A 23,341-nucleotide genomic window follows, 5' to 3' on the forward strand; every position below is an offset into this window, starting at 1 on the left:
AACTTAAATACATGAGTTTTAAATATAATAAATTCTAGATTTTTTCTGATGCTTTCTGTGTTTAGAGATGTCAGTATTACATTCGAGGGAACTGTTTTTCCACTACAATTTCCGCTTCCCTTCCGATTAAGCGGATGCAGAGTGCTGTCCCATGACCTCAGGGCTGAAGCATGACCCAAGCACAACCTTTTGTAAGTAAGACCTAGGAAGGAATAATCTCTAGATTTATTAGTGTAGCTGTGGACAACAGCCCATGACACCTGATAGTATACAAAACAAGTCATGCCTTTCTCAGTGTTGGTAAACTGGTGGAACTTGCACAGGGCAGAAGCTGCCCAAGAGCCTCAGGACTGCCAAGAGGCTCTGCCAGACCAGGGATGGTCCAATATAACGGGTCCTGCCTTCCCCTTGCTGTTGGATTTGCTCGATTATGAGCTCAAAGTAGAATACAGCCTTCACAGCCCACAACAAACCTGCCGCCTCTTCTCTGGTCTTCACAAGTCCCTTGGGCCCATGCTGCTGATGGCCATGCTTCAAAGGACGGGCGATGTGAAAACAGCAAGTCCATCTTGGTTAAAATGACACTGAGGAAGGGGACAATGAGAGGGAAAGTTTTAAATATGTGGTGCCCTATATGAGTACACATCTCTTATTTGATTCCCAAACAAAACACAGGGAAAGTACCCAGACAAGGGAGAAGACACTATTGATGAGAGCTTGCAAAGTCTCATTCCTTCCTATTGCTTTGCTCTGGTGAAACCTGCAGGGGCCTTTCCACTCATGGCAAGGTTTTTTTCCCCCTCCAACTACAAATCCTTCCTAAGCTTCCAAATCTCTTCCTTTTTCAAGAAAACCTTTTAGTCAGCCATTTCAATTTCTTTCTAAAAAATGGTCTTCCCCTCAAATTGCTACAAGAGCAATACCGGGAAAACAGATGACTCTGCACACCCTTAGAAATCCCAACCTCTGACACGGTATGTGCAGATACCATACAATAATGATAGAATGGGTTTTGCAAATAGCTGAAAGGCAGAACCAAAACCACCTGGTTTGCAAGGGAATCCTTGTCTCTGAGAAGTTTATAAAGAAGATATTCCTGTCTTGTTCTGCTGGCTTTTTTCTTTCTTATATTTTTAACAGCTTTCAGTATTACCTGTGCAAGAATCATGATATGGCTGTGGGAAAGAAGAGAGTCTCACCACTCACGTTTGCTTTTAATGATCTTCATGCCTCTTACTGCAAAGAAGACACCACTTCTTGTTTTATTTTTACTGCAGGTCGCACATTTCCCTCCAGTATCCTGAGCACTGGAAAACAGTAGGGACCAAACTGAGGGCTTCTTTTTAAGGGTGTAAGGGCTTCTCTCTTTGGCTCAGAGAGGTGCAGTTTAAGTACCAGTGTCCATGGGGATGGGGTGGTATGGTATACCCCATCCCAACACATCTCTTGCTTAGATGGGCTGGACCCTTGCTCACTTGTCTCAGCTGAGGGATATAGTCTCTTTTAGACTTAAAGATCCCTGAAACAGTATTTTCCTGCCTGATTGCTATCAATTACTTCAAAATGCCTTGTATCTGAAGATCAGGCTATGAAAACCTGTGTTTATCTTGGGAGAGGAAGTTTACAATCCCTTAAATTGCTTTTGTGAAAGATGCTGGGGAACCTGTTTCTCAATTTTCATGCTTTTGCTATCTGCCTGCAGCCCTGCTTGCAGTTTGGGGGGGGAGATGAAAGTGTCTCTGAGCCCTGCTGACACCTGTTTGGCTATCTATCTGCGTACTTAAACTGGGAGGGCAACTCAGCACTTCAGGACTTGGAAATGTAACTTCTCAGCTGTTTTGCTGAGCAGATCTGCTTCTAGGCAGGCATTACTGTGGTGGATTGAACCTGGATGCATGCCAGGTGACCACCAAAGCTGGCCTATAGCTCTCCTCCTCATCTGGACATGAGAGAGAAAATATAATGGAAGACTCCTGGGTTGAGATATGGATAGGAAGAGATCACTCACTAATTACCATCACAGGCAAAATAGACTCAACCTGAGGAAATTGGCTTAATTTGTTACCAATCAAATAAGATCAGGATAATGAGAAAAGAAACCAAATCAGAAGAACACCTTATCCCCATCCCTCCTGTTTACCCAGGCTTAATTTCACTACCAAATTCTCTACCTCTTCCCCTTCAGCAGCAAGGAGACGGAGAATGGGGCATACAGAGAGTTCACTACACGTTGACTCTGCTACTACCTCCTCCTCCTGGGAAGGACTCCTCACACTCTTCCCCTGCTCCAGCATGGGGTCCCTCCCACAGCAGACTGTCCTCAGTGAACTTCTCCAAAGTGAGTCCTTCCCACAGGTTGCAGTTCATCATGAACTTATCCAGTGTGGATCACTTCCATTGGGTGCAGTCTTTCAGGAGACTGCTCCAGCATGGGTCCCTGTGGGGTCACAAGTACAGCCAGCAAACCTGTTCCAGCATGCGCTTCCCACAGGTTCACAGCCTCTCTCAGGCATCCTCCTGCTCCAGCATGGGGTTCTCCCTGGGCTGCAGGGGCACATCCTCCTGCTCCACCATAGATCTCCATGGGCTGCAGGGGCACAGCCTGCCTCACCATGGCTGCACGAGGACCTCTGCTCTGGTGCCTGGAGCATCTCCCCCTTCCTTCTGCACTGACTTTGGTGTCTGTAGAGCTGTTTTTCTCACATATTCTCACTCTTCTCTCTGTCTGCAATTGCTCCTGTGCAGTAACTTAAGCTGCTTTTTAAATATGTTATCCCTGAGGTGCTGCCACTGTTGCTGATGAGCTCAGTCTTGGCCAGTGGCAGGTTCATCTTGGAGCTGGCATTGGCTTTGTTGGACATAGGGAAGCTTCTAGCAGCTTCTCACAGAAGTCACTCCTGCAGCCCCCCTCTACTACCAAAACCTTCCACATAAGCCAATTGCTGTCTATTTTCTTCATTAGTTGTGAAAACCATGGAAATAGGGCTCCATTGCTCACTGCATGACTCCTGAATAAACACATACTGTGCAAGGTTTGCCTTTGTAAACAAAATAGTTTTCCCTTTCAGGAGCTGTTTGGATAAAAACAAGTGTTGTCATGGTCAGATAAATGCTGGCACTCCTTTGGTGGAATTAACTATTCCAGCTTTTATCCTGAACTAAAAATAACAATAAAACACATGAGTGAGGTGAATAAATCTCAGCTAATCAACTGGACAGCACTCCATAGGTAGTAGGAAAAGAGGGGATTACTAACAATCCCATAGTTATATATAGAAGCATAAATAAAACATACAATTTTGCACTCTTACCTTCATGTTTGTTAGAGATACAGAAAACCATAAAATTTCCACTGCTAAGTACAGTTTTTGTGTGTGTTTGGGACAGCATAAACTATTTATTAACTGTCGAAAGTAGAAGTACTTGCTAACTTGTCAAAATCTTGTTACATGTTTCTGGGTATGTGTTTGTTCAATAACTAGTTTGATGGAAGTGCATTACACAGGCACAGCTATACTGTAGCTGTTATAGCTGTCACTTTCTCTCTTTCACTGCCTTGATGTTTGGATGAATTTATGAAATCAACAGGCTCGCTTTGGCTTATTTTCTCTCTTTATCCCTTACCATATTATACACAGCTTCTTCTGTGTCAGAATAATAACTAAGAACTGCTCAGGGCTTTTGCAAAGTAATTCTTGCATCAGTTGGGTTGAGTGGACACTGCCTTCTGCGGTGTATGCATGCAGACATATGGAATCAGGCTGCTTTTTCTTCACGTGGTAGCTTCAACTTCAGATTGTGCTATCAAAATTCATGGCATTCAAATGCCACTAAAGAACTCTGCAGGATTCCAGTAGTCTATCATTTTTTTTCCAGACATATTAATTTGATAGTGAATGGATATCACTGAATAGAAAAGAGTGAGACCGCTTTAACCCATCAGTGTAAGCCATGGTGGTACATCTGAAAACTCATCTGGAGAAGGCTGTGATGTTGGTCTGTGGTGGATGTCAGGTGAAGGAAGTGCTGAAATGATGGTGGAAAATGTGACAAAGTGTAGGGTTTGTTTTAGCAGTGGGAAGATCCACAGAAGGATTATTTCTAGAATATGATAAAGATCAGCTCATCATTAATTCATCAGAATCTTGAGGCAAATTCCTGCTCAGAAAATCTCAAAAATGTGGATTTCCTGAAGCTGGAAAGGAATCTCAGGAAATGACACCTTCTAACTTATTTGACAGACCAGTTCCCTGAATATCTGCCACCTGCCAATGTCAGAGGCAGGTTACTGGGTTGCGACACTCCTGGTAAAACCCTGTTTCCTGTGCCCCATGTACACTCGCCCTGCAGACAAGTCAGTCGTGAAAGTGTGGTGGGGATCTCTGACTGCTGCCACTGCAATCAACACCTGTGACTCAGTGAGGCAGGTGAAGAGGAGATTCACACAATCACCAATAGATTCCATGCCAGAAAAGCTGTCCAGCAGCTCCAAACTCTCTTCAGCGATCTGCTAGACCAATAGACACCTCTGCAGTGGACAAAGCCCTTCAGCTGGCAGCGCTGTCCAGGAGACAAGCACAGCTTCAATGCGTCCAGGTGTAAGTATAGAAATAATGCAAATGCTTTTCTTTCCTTTTCTTCCATTGCTGTTTCAACTCAGCATTGTCTCTGCTCAATAGCAAGACAGCGATTTTGCAGATTTTAAAACACTAATCATAGGCAATTATTTCTAAAAAGATTTGCTTGCAGTAGGCAGACTTTTCTCTTAAGTTGAAAGCCTCGCTGTTCCATTCTTTCTTCTGTTTCGAATTATAATAATTTTCTGCCTTGTGTTCTCTCCCAGCTGAAATTCCTCCTCTTCTGACACAATTTGAATCTAACTAATCTTCAATTGGAAGATTTTTATATATCTTTTATAAATAATCTATAGCAACAAAAGCATTGACAGCAAACACAAAGCAAAACAAGCAGCTGAAGCTGTTTGTGTGTATATCTTAAAATGTAATTCTGGCCTTCGCAAGGCAGCAGTCTTTCTTGGTGGACCTATAAAATGAAGCTTATTTTTTACACTTAGAATTTAGGAACAGAGCAGAGAATGCAGATTTTATGGCATAAGTGCAATGAACATACTTATGTTGCTTTCCCACAGCTGTTTATGATTGGAGGAGAGCACACAAATCCTGAAATCCATTTAAATTAGTAGCTTTTTGCCAACATTTTTTCCATGAAATATTCGGAAATTTTGGTAAGGAGCTTGTTTGTTTTCATATTTTCTTTTAAATTATCAATACTAAAATGAAATATTTATCGGCTCAGGACAAACGGTTTGATTAATCCTCAAGTGAAATTATTCTACAGCTTTCAAAAATTACAAATTCATTCTTGGTCCATTTCTAAACAGAATGTCAAAGTTCAATTCCCACCCTGTTTTTTTCTGTAACCCTGTGATCCTAGTTTCTGTGCTTTTTACCTACTTTTTGTTCATCGTTCTCCTAGGAGGTGTTAGCTTCTTCTCTCTCCAAACCATTGGTATATTCAGTCTAGATCATAATATTTTGAAAGCTTTTGCTGAATTTTGTTATGAGCATGGATAACATAGCTTTTTAGAGTCGTGTTATCCAGCCCAGATGGTCTGTTAAGTGTGGCATGGTAACACCAATTGCCTATGGTATATATATGATATCCTATGGTATAGTTGAAGTGATGTGACCAGGATACACTTCCTTCTGCACCTTGAGTTACTGGGGTCACATTTAGTGTAACGATGTTCAAGGCAGCCATTACCATGGGTGCAAATCAGGGCCTGAACATATCTTTCTGGATCCAGACTTTGAAACCTTAGCAGCTCCTCAGCTCTCACCTACTTTTCAGCTAATAAGTAATAAACATAGCAATTATTTTTGAAATGTGTGAATCTCTTACCGTACCATCTGAACATGACACATTGCATTGATCATTGAAACTGAAAGTGTTGATTGTTACTATTTAATTTGTACCAGTTCCCATCAGAAAGGTGTATTTCAAGTGTCTGGTTCCATTTGAGCTGCCCTTGGGTATGTTGCTTAGCCCCTAAAGGTTCTGGGTATCATGTGTAACTTCCTGGCTTTTCCACATCCAGCATATCCTAGGGAAGGAGTATCAGTGTACATGGGAGGGTTGTCCTGCAGTGTCAGGGCATGTTTGCATATTTTTGACAAAGAAGCTATTATTGCATCTTGCATTCTTTCTCAGTGCTGAAGCTTCAGGACTGATGGCCTCTGTGCCATGGCTGCAGTTGTTGGCTCTAAGGATGTGTTGAAGTGCTTCAGATCCCCACAGGGATGGCAAGGTACCCCACAGTGCAAATGATCCCATCGTTAAACCATCAGTTTTCCTCAGAAGTTCTAGATCTAAATACAAGATTGGGGTTGGACTGAAATAGTTGTGAAGCATGCTGCATGCTTAGCTTCCTAGGTGTCACCCAACGAACAGCTGTTCCGAAAATGGGAAATCACTGCCTTCATTAACCAGGCTGGCTCTTCACCAAAAGAATGGACCATTCTGAAGCACTGGCAGGTCAGAGCAGACAACGAAGGAGAGGACTGCTGCTTCTCTGAACAGGGAGCTTCAATAGATATAAGGCACATTCTACTCATATGTAAAAAGGGTCCTTTTGTGGTACCTTTTTTAGCTCTTTTTTTAATATACTTTCATTAGCAGCACATTCTCTTTTCTGAGTGCGGAATAAAGTCCCATCTTCTGCATATATTAAATTGCAGCTTCTGCTTTCAGCATGATTGCTCCCTCTCTGGACCAGATTCATAATGAGGCTTGCTTTTTAGTTTTTGTTTCCACCCCCCCCCCCTTTTTTTTTTCCCCCTCTCTTCTCAATAAGCTCCTGGTGAAGCAATTCCTGCTGTCATGAACTGAAAATTCATCTACAGACTCTGCTGCTGGGGATGCTTTTGGGGATCTTTCTCCCCCAGAATTCTCAACTTTCCAATGAAGATAAATAACCACATCTTGCAGCTACAGTTTTTGACTGAATGACAGCTTAAAAGAAGATCCCTGTCAGCTTTCATAACAGAAGAAGAAATTGTTCCAACAATTCTTAGGAAAATGAACAGGCACTTTTTCTGCAAAACTATTTTGCAGCCCTGCTGCTGAATTGCAGCTCACACTGAGGCCCTTCAGGTTGGTTTCTTGTCACAGAAGAAAGGGAGTGACCTGGAGCCATGGTATTTTAGTAGCTTCCCTTGTTATAGCTGCATGAACTTTGAAGTCCTAAATGCAAGGTGAATACAAAAAGCAGGCAGCTGTAATCTCTCTCAGGGATCTTGCTTCCTCAGTTTTTGTATCTGAGGAAGCACCTCTGTATCACAGATTAGTTGTAGTTAGAGAAAGGAAGTTAGAAAACAAATGTTTGTTGCTTGCAATAGCCACCATCCAAGACCTGTGCACCACAGACAGCACTGACACTGCAATCACTTTTGTGGAGACTGTTCAGATGAAAAGCAAAGGTGAGCTGTTGAGTATTTGATCTTAGGGTCCTTTCCAACCCTAACTGTTCTATGATTCTATGATTCAGCTCTTTCTGTGGTGAACTGCATCTCAGCTGCTGTTCAAGAAAGGCTCAAAATGCTTCAGCATCAGCTGGGAATATTTCTCATCATTTTACAGCAATGCAGGCAAGGTGAAAATGGAGAGCTTCTCATACACTTTTTGACAGTTGTTAGTAAAAGCATCCTATGCATTGGATCCTCTTGCTGAAGTTAATTAGGACATAGCATTTCGAGAGCATCCCAGGCAAAGAGGTGAGAACTGACCACTGAGGATGCAGAGGCGTTGAGGGGGAGATTGACCCAATCCAGACTCAGTGTACACTAGCCTTTCTCAAGTTTGGCTGACATATGGCCACATAAATTAAAAAAAGAAAAAACAAAAAAGAAAAAGAAAAAGAATGGGGAAATTCCACACTGCTTCTCTTGCAGAATGATTCCATGGTGAATTTTCCAGATGAGTTACCTCCCCTTCACTCTACTGATGAGTACCAGCCACGGTGCTAAGAAAAGGCTGTATTCATTCCAGCAGGCATGAAGATAACATAAGTTGGAATTGGTAATGCAGCTCATTTTGGCAGTGCTCTGAGTTCTGTGGTCCATCCCCAGACAAGTCTGCTCAGCTTTTGCCAGCCTCAGAAAGATGTAAAACAAGAGGCAAAACCTGAAGTTGCATGGATCCGACCTGAAATCCTATTCCCTTTTTCTTGTTTCTCCTTGCAATCCTGTTTCTAATGCATATAGTCAGTGTAAAGGAGAGCAGTGCCCACCCAGTTTCATGCTACTTCATAAATAACCAACTTGTGCAGATAATTAGTCCTGAGTTTTCAAGTAAGAACAAGGAACAGTCTGGATCAAGGCCTTGAATTTTCTGTGATGGTCATGTAAAAGTTATGCCAATAGCAACGGTGTTCCCATTTCACACAGTGTGTTTTGCTGCTTAAAAAAAGGGGTTTGCAAGTCTAAGCTGTGAGTGGCTATGGACCATAATAAAGGCTTTCCTCTCATTTTGTGGAGTCCAGCAAAGTGATGCTTTATGGGAGAGATTCTTAGTTTCTTTGCGTCTGGGGCTGATAAGGTGTAGTAGCTCATCAGTAACATGGCTCATGCAGTCCAATTAGTGACAATCCCTTACTTGGCACCATGCTGTTTGAATGGTTCTCAGTCAGAAGAATTGACTGGCTCCAATTAACTCTAAGCTTTTCAAGCAAAAATATTTGTAAATAGTTCTGTGCTTCAGCCAACATTTTTATATGACATTAGTGTGGTCAACCTGCTGTTAGACATTTCAAAGCTGCTAATTAGTCTGTCATGTCCAGCCTCATACAGCTTGCACAATTACCATTTTGTCATCTTCCCCACTGACACCAAATGCATTTTAGAAGATGAAATCCAGATATGCCAAACAGTGAACCTGCACCTGCTCTGTAATGCAAAGAAGAAGGCACTGGGAATCAGGAATGGTCCATAGGGGTTGAGAATTATCCCAAGTGGGGCAAGACCTTGGTTCAGAGAAGAGCTTTATACTCACAGCCCCAAATCAAGCCTGGCAGGGCACCCCCAAGCCAATACCAGAAGTTGGCTGCCTTCTGTGCTACTCAGAACTCTACATACCTGGCATGGACCTGCCTAGTCCCCTCATAGCCAAGGCGCATGTGTCTTTCGAAATTAAGCACCTGCGCTCATTTTTCATAGTTCGTTTCCATATTGTGGCTGACTTAAGCTTAAAGATGACTTTGCAAAAAGCTTCTCAAGCTCACTTCCTTTGTGATGCCAGTATTAATGTTCCTTCATACTGGTTTGCCTCTGATCTGAGCAGGTTTTCTCAAAGCCTGGGAAGGTGAAAGTTGGCCAGTGTTTGTGTTGGTAGCTGGATGTTCCTCATGGGTATCAGCAAGATTGCAGAAAGGTAATTTGCAATGCAATAAATAAAGGAACTTACTGACTGTGAAATAGATTGAGATATTCCTAAATCCAGTTTCTGTAAAGAGCTGGCATCGATTTTGAGATCCATAACTGGAGAATTCTTACTGTTACGAATGTTCTAACTGCAGTGGTCTGAAACTGAAACAGTCTAGCTCCCAAACGCCAAAACTTCCAAGTCCTCAGATGTTCATACAACTGCTTAACTTTTCTTTTAAAAATGAACATAATATAGAGTATATCTTTATTCTTCAGGCAGTTCTTGCAGCAGTTCTAGGGTGGAACAAGCTGGTGTTATGCATAATGTATGGTTTTATGGAAGGTTATGTAAACAGGTTTTTTTTCTTAAATCACCAAATTCACCTGGAAATATTTAGGCTCCAGGCTTCCTTCTAAACACCACTTTATTGGTTTTGCTGCAGTATGAAACAGTAGAACAAAATTCTCATGTTATCTGTCTCCAACAGATTTACAATATTGCAAGATTAATTATATTAGCTGCATTTCACGATTCAGTGCATTTGTATTACCATTTCAGGAGCACAATAATCTATCAGCAGCAAACTTCAGGGCATTTACTTTCCATGCCTTGGCATTGTGAACTGCGAAGTATATGAGCTTGCTGATGAGCTGTACATGAGTGCATTCTCCCTTTCCCAACGAAATTTTGATGGTTTTATTCCTTTCAGGGTTGGACAATATTTTCCTAATTATGATGTGAATACCAGAGTCAGATTCTGATGCCTTTTTACCTCTCAGCTTCTGATGCTGTAAATGATCCCCTTTAAGTAATTGCAGTTCATCGTGGAGGAGGTAAGCAACACAGAGGCTGGATCAATAGAAGTTGGCTAGAGATGATATTCAGCTCAATGTGGAGGCTGTCCTGAGTCACTTCGTATACCCCTCACACATTACAAGACTTCTCTCCATGGTCTGTTCTCTACACCTTAGCTCTAACCACTTCCCAAATAACTCTTTCTGGAATGCACATCACTTGGAATGCATTGCAGCCTGCCTGATATGCACTGTGTGCACTTCAGCATATTGCATCTTCCTCTTTCAGACACAGACCTTTTCCTCGTTCAGACTTGATCTTTTTCTGTGCTTACTCTAGTCATACCAGCATTAGTTTTCAAGCTATAGCACATAGATACTGCTCTGTTTTTATGAAAGGCTTCACAGTCCTTGTTGAGCTCTGGCCTGTCAGTTACAGATGCCTAGCAATTTAAAGCTGCCTCAGGTATGTCCATATTACAGTGATTCTCATCATGGCTGCAACATAACCATGCCCTAAATTTTATCCACTTTTCTCCTTACTTATTCCCATTTAAAATACTTTAAACATTTCCAGTCCTTTCTTTACACCAGGGGGATGAGGGGCTGGGTGTGTGCAATGCAGCAGCATTATCTGACCACTGAGAACGCTGGCTGCTAAGAAGCTGACAAATTGCACGTTATGTTCTGGTGTGACTGGGTCTGGCAGAATTTGTTATGTCAATGGCAGTGTTGTGCAAATAGCAACCTGGCTCTTGAACACCTGTGTGGGAATAAGAAGCCTCAAAACAGAGATCTGCTGTGGGAAGTGCCAGAAACGCCATTTCCCTCCTCCAATTCCTCTGATCTCTTTGAGTCCTGTGGGAGTTAAATCTGCCCTGTGGCTCTTTTCAGAAAGTCATGATTTCCTTTAAATTGTCACCCTATTTTCCAAAGAAGGAAATATTCAAAGAGCAGACAGACATATGCTGCCTACCCTCAGATTCAAACACATGGAATGCCCATCTGCCCACCAAACAGCCACATACTACGCCATCTAAATAAAAACCACCTGGTACTTGATAAAGTGAAAATCCTACTGAACTGATAGTTGGCATAAAAAGTATTATTTCCTTCCCCTCTATTTGCTATTATTACTACATTATAGTTTGCAAATTCCCATCATTTTGAACAATCCAACAGAAAAAAGACCTGAAGCTGAAGTGGGCTGAATGTTTCAAAAAGCACATAAATTAGTCCATGTGCATTTTGAGAAAGAAGGTGGTTTAGGACTGCAGAGAATCATTTTTGTTGATGCAATTGGCTCACAAGTAACCTCAGGCAGGTCATTTTGCCTTGCAGATTCTTAGATTTTAATGGAAAGGATTACAATTTTGCAGTACTTAACTCCTGAGGATCATGATTTTAATTTCGTGTTAAAACATTTCAAAACCGAGGGAGGGACATGTGCTCTGTACATACTGAAGGAAAAACAAAGCTCAGGTATGATCTCCTTTAGCATTCCTGACATCACAGCTTCAATTTTCCTTCAGTTTACATAGAAGTTCGTTATGATTTTGAACACATTTGTCCATATGTCATTTTCCCACACAAAGATTAAGAACCATGTATTTTGGCTGGGAATGCTATCTTGGTGTCTTGAGGACAAACATGTAACAGCTTCATAGATGTGAGTGGAGTTGCATCTCTTGAGCCCAGACTCATCTTAGTATACGAACATTTACTTGTAGCAGCTCATTGGGATGTGATGGTGAAGAAAGGTTCTGGCCTGCATCTTGGTGCAGACTATTTCTCATATGCAAAGTCAGTTCAGATTCTGGGAAGACCAGCAAAACACTAATAAATGTTATCCTCACGCAGGGTCCAGGGAGCAAGAGATATCAGATTCCAGCTCTTCATCACACTTGTTATTGCATGAAAATCAGTTTGGATAACACTCTTGAGCATAGCGTCACACATCCAAAACAAAGGGTATGTAAAGCTAATAAATTTCTGTTCAGCATGTCACTCCTTGGATAACGCAACTTAATATAAAAGGTGCATTTGAAAGTCCACTCAAATGTGTTATTTCTTAATCTTCTCTTGATATTAATTTCTCTTTTTATCATTTCTCTTTTTTTTTTCCTATGATGTGCAAGTGCCAACATAAGGGAGCATTATAAATCACAGTGAGAAATAAATACTCCCATTTAATCTTGCAGAGGGATATTAAATTTTCACCGCCTCTAACTTCCGATTATCCCATCATCAACCTATTGAATATTTCAGTAGTTTGATGCTGTGCAGGACTAAAATGGGACCCAAATCACAGCAGACTGTGCTTAGAAAGTCAGGCCTAGATGCCTATTTTGTATGTATGTGCCCACTTCTAGTCACTCTTGTGTCTGATTTTTGCCAGGTCTTTCTGATGCCACTCAAAAACCAGGTGGTAGTTCAAGTGTGAGGTGCTCCTCTTTTGAATTATCAAATAAAAGAACATACATATGTGCCATTGTAATTAAAAGGACCTTCATGGCCATCAGGTGAGTTTAGAGACAGCACACAGCATCCTGTACCATGTGCTGAGCAAGAGCAGTCACAGGAGACCTGACATCCTCTACTCTCTCACAGACACTTCCAACTCTCCTGCTTTCATACTGCATTTCCCTCTGGGCAGAGATTAAAAACAGAGTCAGTCTCCGTGCTTTTAAGAAGCTCAAAGCAAGAATTGCTTTGGGACAGTGTAAAGGCAGGAGACACCACACCAGGCTTCTTGAGCAGATCTCCCCAGGGACAGCTGGAAGAGCATACTACCTCCTTTAGGCTTCCTTTTAAGGATTCAGGCTGGAAACATGAGGAAGACAGAGGAATGAAATTCCTTTTACTTTCCTTTCCTTAGTTGTAGTGTCTAAAAGGATGACCTTCAGGCTCACAGCCTTTACAGCAGCAGATGGGAAGCTGTAGATGGGGAGTAGTGCACTACTCTAAGTCTCATTGTACATGTTCCTTCCTGAGGATGAAAGAATTATTCAGATGGGTTCAAATTTATTACTTCCACAATGAATTCTGATGCCTGGAATGGTCTTTTTCTATATGAGTGAAGGGAAAAATACAGCATTCCCAAATCATCAAGTCTGCATTTTCCTTGCATTTGTAACTTGGTGTCTCCAGACATCATAATCTCTTTTAGCAAGAGGCTTAGGTCACTTGGATCATTAAACTAAGCTACTTGAAACAAAACCCAAGGTGGTGGCAGCAAATAAGCAGAGGAGCCCTGGGCTAAACCATCATTCAGCAAGCACTTCAGTATCAAAAATAGTCTGTAAAGGGTGAGGAATGCCTCCTTGGCCTTCTCTTGAAGGGCAGGAGCTGATCATGCCTACTGGAGATTTCAATGTTGATGGCATGGCTCGTAGCAGGAAGGAAGAATAAGCAAAGCTATTTAAGGTGCAGCATTGCAAAACCTGCCTGGGAATGGACTCCCAGAGCAATCATTCATGAATTGTTGTCTGCTTACATGGAGAAGAGGGAAAACATTCCTATTTAAAAAGCAACCTTTTAAAAATTAGATGACCAGACAAATGCAAACAGGCCAGCAGATTACTAAGATGCTCTGGGGTTGTCCTAAACTGTTATGAACACGGTCTGAGATGTTGTTTACTCCAGCACAGAGATATTTGTGAGTGGCACTTCACTCATACACTGACATAGCAAAGAAAACAAATGTTAGCTTGCACCAAGTGGAACTGAGGAGAAGGTGGCAATTCAGAACTGTGGTTTGAATGGCTTGGCTTAAAGATACTTGGAGTGGGCAATAAAGAAGGACCCATCAGAGGCAGTCAGCTTTCTAACTCTGGAAAGTTAAAGAAAAGACCAGAAGAAAACTCAGGGCAGATGACAAGATCTATTTCTGCTTTAGGCCAGGGAGAATGTGATTCTAGACCGAGAGCCCAGGTATTAACTGCCAGTCCTGCTAAAGACTCCTGTTTTTGTTATGGAAACTGTGCAGTTCAGAGTTGAGTGCAGTGCCCTCTTCATGCTGGTTGCCAGTGCAGTGCAGAGAAAGACACTAGTACTGCTTCACTGCAGGATGACGTCCTCTTTACCTCTGTAGATAACAATCAGTTTAACATGCGAAGTGCAAGGTTTGTTATTGCTGTGTTTTGCAAAAAAGGGACACCTTCATGAAATATACTTGAACTTGGACACTCTACCATATCATGTGCCCATGAAGCTGTGTTGAATCAAGTTAGGTTTTAGGTTTCTCCTGCAGAAACCATTACCATAGTGATTCATAAACTGTTGTTTATAAATAACAGTTTATAAAGGGGTTCTCTGGTGACATTGCTGCTCTTTTTAGATAACACCTAGGAAAATGCAGTGAGAAATTAGCTAGTTAATGTGCTGTGTGTCAGTACTGCAGATGGATGGTTGATTGTGCTCTTCCCTGCTCTGAATCACATTGGAGATATTTTGCTTATCAAGGGAGCAGAACTGCTCCCTGCAAACAACATCCTTGTTCATGATTTGTGTACGGAGGCCTGTTTTCACAGCAGGGTCTGTTTGGATCCACTGGGAGGTCAGCATGCATTGTGGTAACATCTTGCTTGGAGGACAGAAGAAGGACTCCATCAGCTTGATAGACAAATCAGTCCCCTCATAGGAGTGGTTCAGGCATCCCTAGGAGCAATGAGAACTTCAAACATTAGGAAGAGAGATCTTTTGGTCCCCTCATCAATGCAGAAGCTCTCTACTGAAAGCCATGTTTTTTGCTCAGAGCATTGGTGGTCTAATAGGCCACTCAGTTTACAATAGAGATCATAGTGTGTCCATAGTTTGGACATACAAGATTCACTTACTCTGAAGCTCAGAAGCATGCAGGAGATCTATTAGGTACAGGATTAAAATCCCCGTTGTATTTAAACTGGGGTTTGGAAGAAGAGGGTAGGGATTCCAAGGGGGAGCGAAGTGAGAGGAGGCAACCAGTGAAGCTCATTAAGGACGGGCGCCTCTTGGCCCCCTCGCCTTCTCCAGAAAGCCAGGCACTTTGGCTAACACAATCCCTTCCTTTCATGCTTTAGGCTTGTCCTCATTACAGCATTCCCTGAACTGTGTTGGAGACAGTCACAAAGGGCAGCATTATGTCTGGGAAGTGTGTAGCCAGCTCCAGCTGAAAGAGAAAGAGAAGCAAAAGTACTTCCCAGGGACAATGAAAGGGCTTGTAGCTCAGGAAGCTTCCAAGTCCATTAGCATCTGTGGAGGACAATGGCTGTGTGTGGTGGAGATAAGGAAAACGTGGCCTTGCTGGTGGCCCCTGTCCATCACTGGCAGCACTGCTACTGTGGGATGGAGCCTGAATGGGCTGATTCACGGGCAAGCTGACCTACTGTCCTGCTGACAAGCAGAGACCATGGCAGGGTTGTCACCCCTGGGCTGATCTGGGATGTTGAGTACCTTTCTGACCTCTGGCTGTGCCGCAGCCCAGCCCAAAGTCTGTCCTTTTCACTGGTGGGCAAATGAGGGAACGCTTGTCTAAGGGAAACAGTGGCAAATGGTGCAAATTCCCTCTGCAGGCTCAACCCCATGTGCTCCTGTCCTCAGGTTCTGGCTGGTCAGGACGGGCACAGCACTGGGAGTGAGAGAGCCAGCATGTTTTCTGCTTCTCTCAGGAAAGAGTTTTCTTCTGTGGCTCTCACCTAATGTGGCTTTTTCTAAGCACAACCCATGAAATACTGCTCTGATGTTGGGGAGATTTCATGAAGCAATATGAAGTCTTTGTCAGACAGATGGGACAAATATACCCAGGACTTCATAAAGAGTTTGTCTTTAGTTCTTGTTTGCAAGCACTTGAAAATAGGATGGACTTTTTTTATCAGGAGAGTCTCCTTGCAAGAGAGAAATGGGTTTGTGAACCCAGATGGCCTTTACCATTTGCAGGAATGAAAAAGAAGTAAAAAGTACTTTTTAAAGAAAACATTAAGCCATGTTTACATTGCACTGGGAGGGGATCCACTGACCCTTTGATGCTAGGAGCTGAAATTCAGCTTCAGGTCTCTCACAGGAAGAGCTCATCTGGGACTGGGATGCAGTAGGTGCACCCTCCACGTTTGTTTTCCCTGGAAGAAGTCCAGGGAAACACAACACATGGGGTCAGTTTGCCTTTCAACATCAGTCCTGATTTGACCAAATCCATAAATTTAGCTGTGCCTGACCATAAAACTCACTTGTCCAAATATGCAGACAATCTTTGATTGAAGGCATCTGGTGGAAACAGGAATATTTTATTCTTGGAGCCAGAGGGAGCAAGACCATCTAGTCTCACCATCAACATGTTTTCTTAACTTTAAATAAGGTTAAGAGAAGGAGTAATTCAACCGTGGCAAGTCTAATTGGCTACAAGCATAATCCAATAACCTCATTTCACCCATATTGTTAGTTGAGTTAATTGGACCTGCACAGCCACCAGCTAAATATATTGGTGTATGCAAATGGTGAAACTAATTTCCTTCATAAACCTTCCTTCTGCCGAAGTAGGAATTGGGCACAAGGGTGGGGGAAAAAGAAGACTGTGCTGACGTTGTTACTTCAAAAGATCAATTCTCTTCCAATTATTTGCTCTTTCTAGATAGGCAGGATAGAAAATATCATTAGTTCCTTTCAATAGAGAGGGGGAGGGAAGTAATTTCATTCCTGCTTGAAGAGACTGCAGAGCAAAAGTTTCTGAGCCTTTAGTTTTTAGGTGCTTCAAATCCAGACTGGGCTTCACAGTCCCTGGGTCAGGCAGTGAGGGAACCTGCAACAAAATGAGTTCCAGGGTGTTGCAAGGACCAGCATCACCTGGAGGGAAAAGGGTAAGCTGATCTTCACTCTAACATTGAATTCTGCAGGGTCTTTTGCAATAGAGGATTTTAAATTTGTACCATGCTGTGTATCAGCCAAATCCATTTCTGCTGTTAACTTAAAGACCTTCCAAGAATATGTTTTCTGGAGTCTGATGTGGAGGACTGACAATCAGACCATGTATCCAACCATCCATATCTAGAGTAATGGGTAACCTGATCTAGTTGAAGATGTCCCTGATCATTGCAGAGGTGCTGGGTTAAAGATGACCTTTAAAGGTCCCTTCCAACCCAAACCATTCTGTGATTCTATAACTGCTTTTTTGCCATCGCAAGAGGGGACAGTCTTAGGAAGGAAAGAGCTGACCTGAAGCCCCACTGCTGCAGCAAGTGAGGATTTGATGGCAGCAAGGCTCAGTAGCTCCAGAGAAAGGTATGCAAAGCTAACATTGTGGAGGTGAGGAACAGCTTCTACATAGCTGAGTTTTGGCTTAAACGTTTTGGATTAATCCTCAGGATTCCCTATTATTATTCATCTTTTGCTTTGTATTTTCTTTCTGCTGCTTTTAAGCAGTAGGAATCACAACTGCTTCTTCACATCTCACCAGCTCCATGTACCGTCTCTGTTACTCCCACTCACTAAGCTTTGCCTCTTGCAGACTGTAAACTTGCAGGATGTGTACCATCTCTGATGCTCTCTGAGCTTGCACTTGCATCATGCCTTCCTCCCACCCCCAAAGCTGGCTGCAACCATCTCTCCTTTAAGTGTAATAGCAGCAGCAGCATGTATTAATCTCAGTTTCCAAGTTTCCATCTTTCATAGGCAGTCCTAAATGAGAAGATGTGCATGTCCTTGGCTGTCTTTCAACTGACTTTGGAGCAGGCCTGAAGTGAATTGGGACTAGCACAGTGTGGGGGAAGGAAAACATGCTGCCTGTGATTACTATTTGAACTCAATAAGGGGATGGGAAGGAAAAGGAAAAAGGAGTTATGAGACAGGACTGAATCATTAATGCTTTCCACACTTACACTTGAATTTCAGCCCCTGCTACTATTCCCAGGGACATCACAACTCATGCACATACATGCAAACACAGGTTTAATTTCAGCAGTAAATGAAGTGATAATGCAAACAGAAAGCTAACAGCAGGGAGGACTATGCTTGGCCAGGTCTGCTGGTGCTACAAGTAATACATATGCACCAGTGCAAAAAACTGGCCCCAGAGAGCAGTTAAGTCTTTCTAGCAGAAACACACACTGAGAAAGCAACTGTAACTTTTAACTACAGCTTCCTACAAAATAAAATGCTGTAGTCTTCTTTAATATTGGAAAGGGGGAGAGATGACGGAGGGTGAAGTGGTACAGAAATCAGGGCAGGTTGGAAACCTGCCTGCTTTTAGCGAACAGAGGCACAGGGGTAAGAAAACATTTCCAATGAAAACAGTAGATCTGCCTGGACTGAATTTTGCACATTTATACCTGGGTGTTGACAATGGGGGAATTGCTGTAGAGCGTTCAAGAGAGTGCTGGGTGGGGTAAGCCATGGCTGAGGAGGTTATGGCGTCACCTCTGCCTCTGAGAGCTGAAGAGCTGACACCTGAGAGCTGCTAGCTGAAGGAAAGTGTTTTTGGATTAGCATGGTCCACCGTGGGCTGGGCCAGGTCTTGCACTGAAGAAGCCAACAGTGTTCCTGAGCAGTATAAAACAATGCTAGGGATGGCTTTGCCTTGAGAACTGTGAGGTTAAGCCATGACCAACAATGAGCAGTCTCCTACAGTTGATCTTCACTGGGTCATCCCTAACCTTCATCCTCGAAACAGAAGTCAGTTCCACCCGTGCGAGGTGAGAATAAAAGCCCTTCTGAATTGGCTGCAAATGCTCCTTGTAAAATTGACTCAATGCGATTTGAACTTCTCCAGTGGTGGTGAAGCTCTGAGGCAGAAGAGAGTGAGGAGAGCTCCATATGCGGCTCACTTCTGCCTTGTCCTGAAAGGAGCATATTCCCGTTGCTCTGTGGAGGGCAGCAAGAGGGTTTAGGAGAAAGGGCAGTCACTTGCCCTTCTAGCCTCAGTGGCTGCCAGAGTGCTTTTTTGACCATGCAGAGCTGCTTGTCCTACTCAACAGTTAACAGCCAAACTCTGCTGATGCATCCTCGAGCACTCCTAAGAGTGCCAGTAGGGTCTATGTGGAAACCAGAAACAAGAGATATAGAATCAGAGAGAAAAGAACAAAAAAGGAAACAAGGAAATAAATCAGAGCAAGGGAAAAGGAAGGACAATAAGAAAGGAAGGAAACAAGAAAGAAAAGAATAGGAAAGGAAAGAAGTGGCAGCAGAGTAGAGAAAGGAGCTTGGAGGTCTTTGTCTGCCCAGACCAGGGGAAGAGAATGCCCACTAGCAATGCACTGGATGCATCCCCTTCTCTCACCCCAGGTCTGCATTTCCATGGCAGGTGCCTGGCCTCAGTCTCTGGGGCCAAGGTGGGTTGGAACAATGTGCAACTGGAGCTGTGAGGACTAGGCAGAGTATTAGTGGGGTGTAATCTTTCCACTGAGGAGCAGCAGGGTTGCATCACTGTTCACTCAGCTCTGACTTGATGCATGCAGGGGTCCCCAGCATACCCCAGCTAGGGGAAAGAAGAGCACAGCCACTGCTTCCTTTAGAAGGTAGCCCTGTATGATGAACAAAGTCTGATGTCCAGCTTGGCTATGGATCTGAAAGCTGAGCTTGTTTCTTCCTATCAGCCCAGGCTGTGTCACTGTGTCTGCCAGGGTGCTGCTAGTGGGAGTCCCCAGGCAGGAGTCACATGAATTAAATGAGGTGTAAATGTGCAGACAGGGATGATGAGGAGGGTTTGGAGCATTCACTTTTTGCTAGGAAACCTACGCTCCAACTTGAAGCTGCTTCGATGAAAGGTTGTGTTAAAAGCAGTAGTTCAGGTGAATTCCTCCCAGAGGAATTTTTGGACCATACATATTTTTATTTGCCAACATGTCCTTTTCCAATCTTGCAAACAACGTTGTTATGTCAGGGTGAACTTCTTTTGATGTTCTAGCTCAGTTATCACAAACTCTGGTGTTTTCATAAGTAAAAATACTATGAAATATATTACAGGTACTACAAAATTCTCAGAATTGATTCTTTCCTGTGAATGTCTATTAGACAAAAACAAAAACCACCAATAAAAACAGACTCCCAAGATTTTGCTTTTTTTATCTTGATCTGGTATAGGAATTATATTTGCAGCCTTTAATTCTTTATGACAAAAAGGCTCATTTCTTACTGCTGTACTCAGAGTACAGGTAACCTCTGCTCCTGCCTGAAGTAGTTTTAATCTAAGCAGTCTGCCAGAGGGTGTCAATTGACTCATGCAACTGGCACGTCTTTAAAAAAAGGGCTAAATTATGAAAATAAAGAAGATATAAAGTTAGGAGCTAAGGAAAACTCTGAATATTAAGAAAAAGTTTAGTCTTCTCCCTTAGGAACCTGATACATAGCAAATAACCTACCAGGGAAAAATTGAAACAATGGGAATTTGAGATGGGAGGCATTAAAAAAACTTCCCAGTAACAAACTTTTATACATCAAGACAGCTTTAAAATGTTCTTTTTCTTTCTTTCAACATTTTTCACCTCAGTAGGAGAGTAAGCTTTCTTGTTGCAGAGTCTTAAGCAAACACAGAAATATTTGGAGACCCAAATGACTAGATTAGTGGTGATGCTGTCATTCGCAGCAGTGACAGGAAAGTGTCAGAGTTACAACTTTCTATGGTTTTTAATTGGCCCTGCAATTGTGTTGTCCCAACATTTACCCAAGGGTATGATTAGTAATAATAGGTGACAGCTTCAATTATCCTCAAACATATTAGAAAATATCAGCCCACAGATACAATCTTTAAAAGCACATCTTAAGCTGCTTTTACAAGCTCTCTGTGACAAGAATAAATACAGAGATAAAATTTGGAATTAAGCCATTTACTTATTTTAATCAGGGTTGGGTTTTTTTGTTTTTGTTTTGTAAGCAGCATAGAGACAAATGTTTATGTAACATCAACAATTATCTGAGGATCACCAAACATTGTGTCTGCAGTTTTCCTGAGTTCTTTAATTCAGCCTCTGACACAGGCATGACATTGAGAAGCAAAGTCATCTGACACTGTGTTAATGATATACAGCCCATCAGGCTTTTTTGAAGAGCAAAAATAAAACCTCCCAATCTCTAAGTTAGATTCAGTAAAAACATAAGGTATCTCACACATCTGAGCCACAGGCTTTCCTTTGTAACCAAATAGAAACCAAGCTTTGTGTCTCCATATGTTTAATTTCTTCCCATCTTTTGGTTGTGTTGTGCATTTGTCTTTTTTTCTGTTTGTTGTTTGCAAACAGTGATTACTTTTCTCCAAAGGAAGAACAGTTGTTCACACCCCAGGAAGAGACATGTGAGTTTAGTGGCTGTGGATTTGGCTTAGAAAAAGATTCAGGAGATATTTGTCTCCTTGATGCTGACAAACCTTGTAGTGCCATGCAACACAAGACATGTAGTGCAGGTGCCAAGGGCCACAACATATGTTTTTCAGTGCCCTCAGCTTTATACCGTGGGGCCAGAAAACATGACCAAGATGACAAGCCAAGGGAAAAGTGCATCCAGTGTCATATCAGATCTTGAAACTAATAATTCTTTATCTAGGATTTTTCCTACTGGTTCCTTACAGTTAATGAATCCACATCTCTGTCTTTCCCTGAAAAGTTCTGAAGGCTTTAATGACATTATTAAAGTAAGTTTAGTGTTGTTTTTTTATAACCTTGGTCTCCATCGGACCATTTAAACCAACGAACAACGTGCATCTTGAGGTGATAACAACTAAGTCAGGGCAATAAATACCACGACATTTTTTTGACCCAGCTAAAAGTTAAAGTTAAAGTTAAAACAATTGGTTCTTAGACACCAAGAGTATTGCTGTGACAGGTGTGGTGCTGGCAAGAAAAAGAAATGCTGTGTTTGATCCATGAATGATTGAAAGGATCCCAGATCCAAGTGCTCCATCTGTGTTATTTTTAATTAGGATGTCTTACAGGAATAGTGACCATGCAAAAGTCATGAGCTTCCTTGAAAAAAGACAGCTGCAGTCTCCTTACTTGAAATGCTTTTGGGCAGTGTTTCACGTAAGCACGTATTTAACATTCAGTGAATGACTTGTCATGCTGACATATAGCAGATTCCAGAGATACTCAAATCTGGACAAGTGTGCAAATACTTTGCCAGTTCCAGAGCTGGGTCTTTAAAGAATACCTCAGCAGTGAGCTACGATTTGAATTGATTTTATTGATTTTTTGGGTTGCTTTTTTTTTCAAGAACCAGGTAGGGTTTCTCTAATCATGAACCTGTAAGAAATGACAAGAAATGAGATCTAAGTATAACATTTGGAATATTGTGTTTGACCATAATACAAAATTTTAAATGTTTGGTTGGTTGGTTTTGCTTTCTCCCCACTAATTATACGAGCCCAAGGTGCAAAACCTCCAATTCTTCCAGAAAAAAATTGCATATTTCAACAAAAATATCTGGGGAAATTTCCTATTGAGACAGAATTCCCCTTTGTACTGTCTCATTACACAAAGTTTTTAATTACAATCTAAACGATATTTTGCTCACTTCAGTCCAGCTGGAGAGGAAAGAAAGGAAGAAAGGAAGAAAGGAATAGAAGTAAAGAAAGAGACAAAGAAAGAAAGAAAAAAGAAGAGAGAGAGAGGAAGAGAGGGAGCGACAAGAAAAAGAAAGAAGGGAAGGAAGGGGGGGGTGTTATGATGATGGTGTGCATCTGAAAGGATGCTGAGCCCTAAAATACTGCATCTAACATCTTCCTCCTGCTTATTCTGCACTTTGATTATGAGAACATCCTGTTCCTCTCTCTAATGCCACTAAACTGTGCGTCTCATTGATTTCCCATGGCAGCAAAGTCAACACATGCTGCATAAAATACTTATTCCCTTTTATATATTGTTTTAATTTTGCTGCCAGTCATATTCATTGACCACTGCTTTTGGATTGCAAGGCTGAGAGAGGCAAAGCGTTCAATCTTCTCAGTTGTAAATCACTTATTTATTTACTTATCGCCCTCTTTTCTGCCTCTTCTTAACTTTTTTTCTCTTTGTTAGGTTGATTTTTTTTTCTCACTAGTGAAAGTTAGTGGGACTTTGAGTATGTGGATGACGCCATCCCCCTCTGTTGGAACAGCACAGCTGGCACACTGCAGCGGCACTGCGGCTCACAGAGCTCTTCATAGTGAGGTT

The 23,341-nt window shown here is 42.2% G+C and overlaps 1 long non-coding RNA gene across 1 annotated transcript; it reads left to right on the top strand.

The window, feature by feature from the left end:
- Positions 1-4,479: 4,479 nt before the first annotated feature.
- Positions 4,480-10,246, top strand: LOC133272429 (uncharacterized). The gene is made up of 3 exons (XR_009744415.1): positions 4,480-4,598; positions 9,358-9,447; positions 10,151-10,246. It is a non-coding gene; the product is annotated as an uncharacterized LOC133272429 (long non-coding RNA).
- Positions 10,247-23,341: the final 13,095 nt, after the last annotated feature.

The sequence above is a fragment of the Pezoporus flaviventris genome, unplaced genomic scaffold (genome assembly GCF_033815535.1).
Source record: "Pezoporus flaviventris isolate CSIRO_AGI_PZ_B2104156 unplaced genomic scaffold, CSIRO_AGI_Pfla_v1 ptg000029l, whole genome shotgun sequence".
In the NCBI taxonomy this organism is placed as follows: Eukaryota; Metazoa; Chordata; class Aves; order Psittaciformes; family Psittacidae; genus Pezoporus; species Pezoporus flaviventris.